This window comes from Mandrillus leucophaeus, unplaced genomic scaffold, assembly GCF_000951045.1.
Source record: "Mandrillus leucophaeus isolate KB7577 unplaced genomic scaffold, Mleu.le_1.0 Scaffold1046, whole genome shotgun sequence".
NCBI classification, from domain to species: domain Eukaryota; kingdom Metazoa; phylum Chordata; class Mammalia; order Primates; family Cercopithecidae; genus Mandrillus; species Mandrillus leucophaeus.
Window position 1 is genome coordinate 730,822 of NW_012098610.1, and position 8,082 is coordinate 738,903.

General features: G+C 40.5%; 1 protein-coding gene across 1 annotated transcript in view; it reads right to left on the minus strand.

Moving 5' to 3' along the window:
* The window catches only part of OPHN1 (oligophrenin 1), a gene marked incomplete at its 5' end in the record, with an annotated part of 249,567 nt that overhangs the window by 18,586 nt on the left and 222,899 nt on the right, over window positions 1–8,082 (minus strand). The window lies entirely within an intron of this gene.

Here is an 8,082-nt window from a genome sequence, read left to right on the forward strand (position 1 = left end):
AGAGGATGTGGAGAAATAGGAACACTTTTACACTGTTGGTGGGATTGTAAACTAGTTCAACCATTGTGGAAGACAATGTGGCGATTCCTCAAGGATCTAGAACTAGTAATACCATTTGACCCAGCCATCCCCATTACTGGGTATATACCCAAAGGATTATAAATCATGCTACTATAAAGACACATGCACACATATGTTTATTGTGGTACTATTCACAATAGCCAAGACTTGGAACCAACCCAAATGTCCATCAATGATAGACTGGATTAAGAAAATGTGGCACGTATACACCATGGAATACTATGCAGCCATAAAAAAGGATGAGTTCTTGTCCTTTGTAGGGACATGGATGAAGCTGGAAACCATCATTCTGAGCAAACTATCACAAGGACATAAAACCAAACACCACATGTTCTCACTCATAGGTGGGAATTGAACAATGAGAACCCTTGGACACAGGGCAGGGAGCATCACACACCGGGGCCTGTTATGGGGTGGGAGGAGGGTAGAGGGATAGCATTAGGAGAAATACCTAATGTAAATGATGAGTCAATGGATGCAGCACACCAACATGGCACATGTATAAATATGTAACAAACCTGCATGTTGTACACATGTACCTTAGAACTTAAAGTATAATTTAAAAAAAAAAAGAAGAAGAAAAAAAACCTCTCCTCACAAGGTGATTTTAAGGACTCAGTTAGATGACCTATAGACAATGTCTAGTATACAGCAGAGGTAAGTAAGTGTCAGACTCTGTCCTGCTTCTTGCCCTATATGTGTCCCTATTCTTAGGTCTCCTGTGTATTATAACCATTCCTCAAGACCCAGCTAAAATCTCAACCCTCTGAACACCCTAGTAGGTATATGTAATTTACATCAATGTAAATGTTCATGAAGTTCTTATATATTACCATGTATGTTTCTTTAAAAAATTCATCCATCTAGCCATTCTGGTGAGCAAGATATATATGTAAAGAAATAATGATAATATAGTGTGATTGGTATTCTAATTAAGGAAGAAACAAAACACTATTCATCTGCACTCATATGAATTGTCTCTCCATTTAGTCTGTATCTTACATTCTGGACATGTCATTCCCCTTAACACGAGGCTGGGTATACAGAATTGCAGCAGAAAAAAATAACCAAAATGATAATAATAATCCAATTTTTCTAATGTACTTTATACTATTCAAAGCACTCTCCCAGATGATAACTGCTTAATGTTTACAATAAGCTTGAGAGAGATGAATAAATAGGTCTTATTAACCCCATTTTACAGAGAAGGAAACTGCGGTTCAGAAAAGTAAACTGATTCGCCTACAACCATAGGTTAAATGGCAGAGTGAAGACTGAAACCCACACCTCCTGTTTCCACATCTACTGTCTTTCCAGTTGTCTGCTGTTTTGTTATCATTAGTAATAAAAAATTATAAATTATAATAATAATAATAGTAATGGCAATACAATAGTACTGGCAAAACTTTTTTTAGCTAACCTTTATTGAACAGCTGTTCTGTTCCACATACTGTGATACTGTACTCAGTGGTTTATGCACATTTTCTCATTCAACATTGGCCATAATCTTGCAAGACAGAAAGTATTATCTCCGTTCTACAGTTGAGGAAACAGAGACTCAGAGATGAGAAGTAACTTCAGAGTTGGTCAGTCCATCTGATTTCTGAAACCTATGTAGTCCCAACTACCACTGTTCTTCAACCCTAGTGAAACATTAGAAACATGTAAGGAGCTTTAAAATTGTAAAGTACCTGGACCCCACACTCATACATCCTAGTTTTATTGATTAGGATAGACCCTGAGCATGGGTATTTTTAAAAGCTCCCCAAGTGATGCTATGTGCAGCCAAGATGGAGGACCACTAGGCCATATGATGTTGCTTCCTCACTGCACCCCACAGAGTAGCAGAGCTGAGAGTGCTGTCCCATTTCCACTGGTTACTGCTGGGAGGCAGAGTTCGGACGGGAAGGGGGGGATTGTAAAGAAATGATATGCTGGACTGTCAGAGCTGGAAAACATGTCTATCTGAAACCATGCCCATTCCAGGGCTATCAGTTTCCTTGATGAGTGAACCAGATGACATCCCTAAAATGTGAACCCTATTCATTCCCAAGTTATAGCCACATCCTAATGAACATGAACCTAGGGCCTTGGAAAACAAACATCATTAACCTCGTGTCCTCTTGGGCCCTTTATTGCTACCTCCAAATGATTATTCATTACAAGTCAAGTTTTGAGGTAGCAGCAAAGGATTTTCTTGGCTGAAGACCCCGATGCTGTTCTCTCTTGCCTCTAATGTGTCTCAGTCACAGTTAAGCCACAGTGTCAAACTGGTGAGGCAGAAAGGGGAGAGTCATGTAACTGGTAGTCAAGAAACCTGGATTCTATGCTTAATACTAAAACTAACTTTCTGTGTGACCTTCAGCAGATCATTTCCTTACCAGTATAACATGGGAACTGGACTGTTTTCCAGATGAATGAGCCAATGATCTAAGTCTATAAGCTTCTATCTCTCCCAGCTGACTTTTTACTTTTTTAAAATATACTTTAAGTTCTAGGGTACATGTGTACAACATGCAGGCTCATTACATAGGCTTATTACATGTGCCATGCTGGCCTGCTGCACCGACTTAAATGTTAGACCCAGCTGACTTTTATAGGCTGCTTTTGAAGTACTCTACATGTACTTAACCTGCTTTAAAACAACTAATCACTCTTTCTCTCTCTCTTTTTCTCTCTCTGAAACCTAAATTGAACGGTATTCAACATGGAGGTTTTGTGAGGGCTTTTGTGCCCAACCTTACACTCTCACGAAAAAAAAAAAAAAAAAGGCACACAAATGACCCCTGCCCTCTAGGAGCTCAAAACTGAGTTGGGGATATAAGTCATATTCATGGGAAATAAGTGTGAATACTATAAATCAGCATCCACATTAGAGGGCCAATCTTGGGTGCCAAAATATGTGAATCAAGGGAGAGCTAACTGGGGTAGGATTGTCAGAAGGCTTCATGGACAGAATGAGAATTGAGCTAGACCTTGAGGTTAGTTTGCCTCCTCCTAGGTGTTTGGCATGGTAGGGACAGGTTGTGGGTTGAAAATATGGCTCTGAACTCTTTTATGCCATCTACATTTTAGGCTTGAGGCTTCTCAAAGGGCCTTGAATACAGAAGAGTAAACACCCCATCTTCCATGCCTGCCATTTCCTGAGAGGTTGTTACCTAGTAATACTACCATTTCTTAAGCCTCTATTATTTTACCAGATTCTTTGTATAGCTAATCTAATTTAATCCATGCAAAATCCTTGCCTTCGATGGTGGTATTGTCCCCACTTACAGTTGAGAAAACTGGCTCAAAGAAGTAAAGCTGACCTAACTAAGATCAAGTAGCTAGTAATAGTCTCCTATGAAAGCAAAACAACTGCTATCATTTATTGAGTACTTTTGATATGCTAGGCATGTAGAGAACTCACTTTGTTGTTATAGTAATCCTATGGGCACAAATATTATCCTTATTATACAAATGAGAAAACTAAGGTTCAGAGAGGTTGTAACCTGCCTAAGGTCCCACAGCTAGGAAGAGGCAGAGCCAGGATTCAAACTCACATCTGGAAGATTCAGGAGCCTGAGCTTTCAACCACTAAGTCTCTTGAGCCTGTAGTCTTTCCACCAAGCTGTACTTCCTTTTAATTTCTTTTCAACCTTAGTCCAAAACCTGGCTTTTACTACAAACTTGATCTCCCTCTCAAGCCCAACCTGTTCCCTCTGTCTCTAATCTCTGTCAAATGAGCATAACCAAAGAATCTTAACATTTGCAGATTTATTGGGACCTGGTGGTCATCAGTATTCAACCTTAGCAATTTTTTTTCATCTTTCCTTATACTCATCTATACCCAACCTGAAGGCACAGAGTAGGAGGAGGTTGTTTCCTCTTGTAGATTCCCCCAGTCTCCTAGAATTATCTCTTTTTTTCTATGACACTCCTCCATGCTCACCTTAAAGCCTTCCTTAGCCATTATTTATACTTATAAAACAATTTAGAGTCAGGCTCCAAGAAAAGTAGAGAATAAAAACCAAACAGTAGATTTTTAAAGCATAAGTCCAAACAAGAAAATGTGGATAATGGCCAGCAACACCCATTACTGCAAGAGCAAGTCTGTTCCTAATACTTTTAGAGCAGATGCAAATGCCACTCATAGCATTAGTCACCTCAGTGGAGAATTGATGGCTCTGTGACTGAGCAAGGCCTTACAAGCCCAAAAGCATGCCACCAGATGCAATCTTTCCTTTCCAGCCAAGACAGAGGAAAGGAGCTAAGAAGGGCCCCTCAATCCATGTCATAAAGTCCTAGTCCATGGTGTGCTCTTCCTTGTCATCTCAATACCTCAGGTAGAATGAAGGTCTCCTTGCTCCATGCTCCTACTAGAATTTCTTCTCACCCCTATTAGAACATGGATCACATTGGGCTGGGGCTGATTGCTTGCATGCCAGTGTCACCACGAACCTTTGGAAGGCAGAGACAATGGCTTTTCATCTTTGTCTCTCCCTTTGCAAAGGATTATGCCTGATTAAATAAACAAATACATGTAAAGTAGATGGGATATAGCCCTCCTCCCTCTTCATTACCCAAAGGGAAGTCCTAAATCCTTTTGTGGTAGCTACATGTCTGCCTTTTGCAAAGTCAGGACACTTAAGAGGCAATAAACTCAAATGAAGGCAGAAAAAAATATGCTTGTATAATTTTGTACCCCCTAAAAGTAAGTGGTCCTTAGAAAAATAGAAAGGAGAAGGTAGCCAATGCAATTGAAGAAATATGGTATGAAGAAAAAGAGTCCCAATCTTGAACCCAAGAAGCTGAGGTCAAGCCCCATCGCTGCACCTTACAACCTAGGTAACTCTAAGCAAGTTGTTTTGTGTCTGTGAGCCTCTGTTTCTCCAACTATAAAAAGGGGAGGGTAAATCCTACCTCATAAGGCCTATCACAATGATTAGATGCAACTGAAGAGTGAAAGTATCAAGCTCATGTCTGGAACAGAAAAGGATCCTTGATAAAATTCCATCAGCAAACACTATTGATTCTTATTTTAAAGTTGACTGTCATGGAAAAAAGCAATTTAACATGCACCATGCTTTTGTTACTTTTAATTGCTGAGAAAAAATGTGAAGAATGTTAAGGCCACTCAAATGTTAAGTCAAAGCAAGGGGTAAAGATGGGGGAGGACTGTGGCACAGTTGGCTCACTAACACAATGGAGCCTGTGTACTGATCCTCAGGATGGCAGGCAAAGTCCTAAACAACAGAGCTGAAATGGGGTGACAACTGCAGGGTGAAGACTGGGCTGGCTGAGGTAACAGCTGCCTCCCTCGAATCCCGCCATTCAGGCTACTGGCCAGTACCAGGAGCAAACAACTATCAGTTATAGCACAGGGTCAGAGCTGTGTGCAGCTTTTGCTTAACTGGTAACTCTTCAGATGCCGGGGAATCTACTAGGAGAAGCAGCCAGAATCAGGAGGGGAGCAAGAAGGAAGTAAGAAGTAAATAGATAGTGTAGGTAAGGTTCAAAGAGGCAACTATACCAGAGGTTTAGGGGGTTCTCCACCCAGGCAAAAACCACCTCAGTTCTGCTTTCTGTAGCCAAAGCTGGAAGCATGGGTTTTTGAAAAAAGTTGCATCATGCCAGCCTGTTGCTAACTGATTGAAAGCAGAAAATGAAGCCAGGCAAAGCTGAGGCCCAGATTTAGATAGTTAGGCTGATACCGAACAAGTCAGATCAGTACTTATATTAACTGAGACCATTAGATCAGAGTAGCTGCCGCCAGCAGCCCAGGGTAAGACTGGAGGAAGGAGAAGAGGGGAATGCCACTGGGATTGAACTTTGCAGGAGGGAGGGAAGAAGGGCTGAGTTAGTTACTGTGTGTGCTGAGCTGATAGAATCTGGCCAATCTCAAGGCTTGGCAACAGACAAGACAAATTTTACTGTGATGAGCATAAGTTGAGTTACCCAACCTTCTACCCAGATTGACAGGAAGGTCATGACATGACTTAAAAACGGAAGCAGAGGTCTACATTAAAGTTTTCCCTTTCTTGGCTATGTCCCAGAAGAGCCAAATCATAGTGAGAAGAGGGACAGGGGAGGGAAATTAGTATCATATTTTGAATGCTGATTATGAGCCAGATATTTTGTTATTCCTTTTAATCCTAGCAATAATAGTTCTATCAGGTGAACTGTCTTCCCATTTTACAGATCTGGAAACCAAGGTGAAAACAGCTTAAATAAATCAACTGTGATAGCATGAGTGATCACATCAGCATCAGTGGATCAAACCAGAGCATTCAGAGTCAACTACTTGTGAAAATTGTACTGGACTTGTAGAAATTATACTGAACCCCCTCCCATCCCCACATTGAATAGCTTTTACTAAATTGTGTTCTGAGACAATGCCGTTGGTTCATACTGAGGTTGTTATGTGAAATAATCCATGGAAGAAATTTTTTCCTGGCCTCAAAACCAGAAAAGTTATGGTTTACCTGAACAATTGGCTTGTTTTTACCTTAGGAACTTAGTTATATAACCATTGGTTTCTCTCTTTTTGTTTGTTCTAGAAAGTTTGGAACCAAATCTATGACACTGCTCCACCAAGTGTTTAAGGATTCATGGCAAATATTTTGTATACTAACTCCATTCCTGCCATTTCCTTGCTATTCTACCTTTCCCCAACCTCCCGATTCCCATTCTGGGCCTCACGTGTTCTTATCAGTACTCTAGAATCTAAGGTAAAGGCCAGTAAACTTTTTCTGTAAAGTGTCAGACAGTTAATATTTTAGGCTGTGCAGGCCATAAAGTCTTTGTTGCTACTATGCAATTCCGCTGTTGTGGCATGAAAGCAGCCATAGACAACATGTAAATGAAGGGGTGTATTTATGTCTATGGACAAAGTTTGAATTTCACAACATTTTCATGTCATAAAATATTATTTCTTTTTTAATTCTAAACATTAAAAATTGTAAAAAAATAATTCTTAGCTTACAGGCTATAGAAAAAGAGGCAGTGCAGTGGGCCCAATCGGGTCCACAGGCCGTAGTGTGCCAAGCTCTCTCATCTAAACCTCAAGAGGACAGGGACTTCATTAAGTCTTATTCACTTCTTCAGCATGTAGAATGGGACCAGGTACACGGTCAGTACTCAATAAATATTTGTCAAATAAATTATTCTTAACAATTTTTTTAAGGTTTTACATTTTGCTATACTGTGAAATTCCTTAAAGCTACAAAGTAAAAGAGCTAAGACTTGGATCCAAGCCTTTCTGATACTCATATCCTTATTTTGTCCATTATATCTTACTATCTTCATGGAATTATGTCCCCTAAAACTCCCCTCTGGATTAGCCCCAATCTCTCAACATGAGTCTCAACATGTAACAGTTAATTAAATTTGCTGAAGACAGCCACACCTTGAATTTGCAATAATTTCAAAAGTTCAGAGCTTGGCAGAAGTTGTGCCCCTTTGTCCCTATTTCTCCCAAACTCGAAAGGGAGAATGAGAAAACAAGGGTTCACAGATTCACAGCTTCTTATAGGAAGGTAAAATGATTGTTCTGCCTCAGGGGAAAGAACGCTGACTTTGGTGCCTGTGAGACATGGTTAGATTTAGTTCCCAGCTCTGCCAGTTACTAGCTGTGAATCTTTGGCAAGTCACTTGCCTACAGCAGCCTCTATTTCCTAATTAAAAAACAAAAAAACAAAACAAAACAAAAAAACAAGAATAATACATTCTTGGCCAGGTATGGTGGCTCATACCTGTAATCCCAGCACTTTGGGAGGCCAAGGCGAGTGGATCACCTGAGGTCGAGAGTTTGAGACCATCCTGGCTAACATGGAAAAACTCTGTATCTACTGAAAATACAAAAATTAGCCAGGCATGGTGGTGAGTGCCTGTAATTCCAGCTACTCAGGAGGCTGAGGCAGGGGAATCACTTGAACCTGGGAGGCGGACACTGCAGTGAGCCGAGATCACGTCACTGCACTCCAGCCTGGGTGACAGAGCGAGACTCCGTTTCAAAAAAAA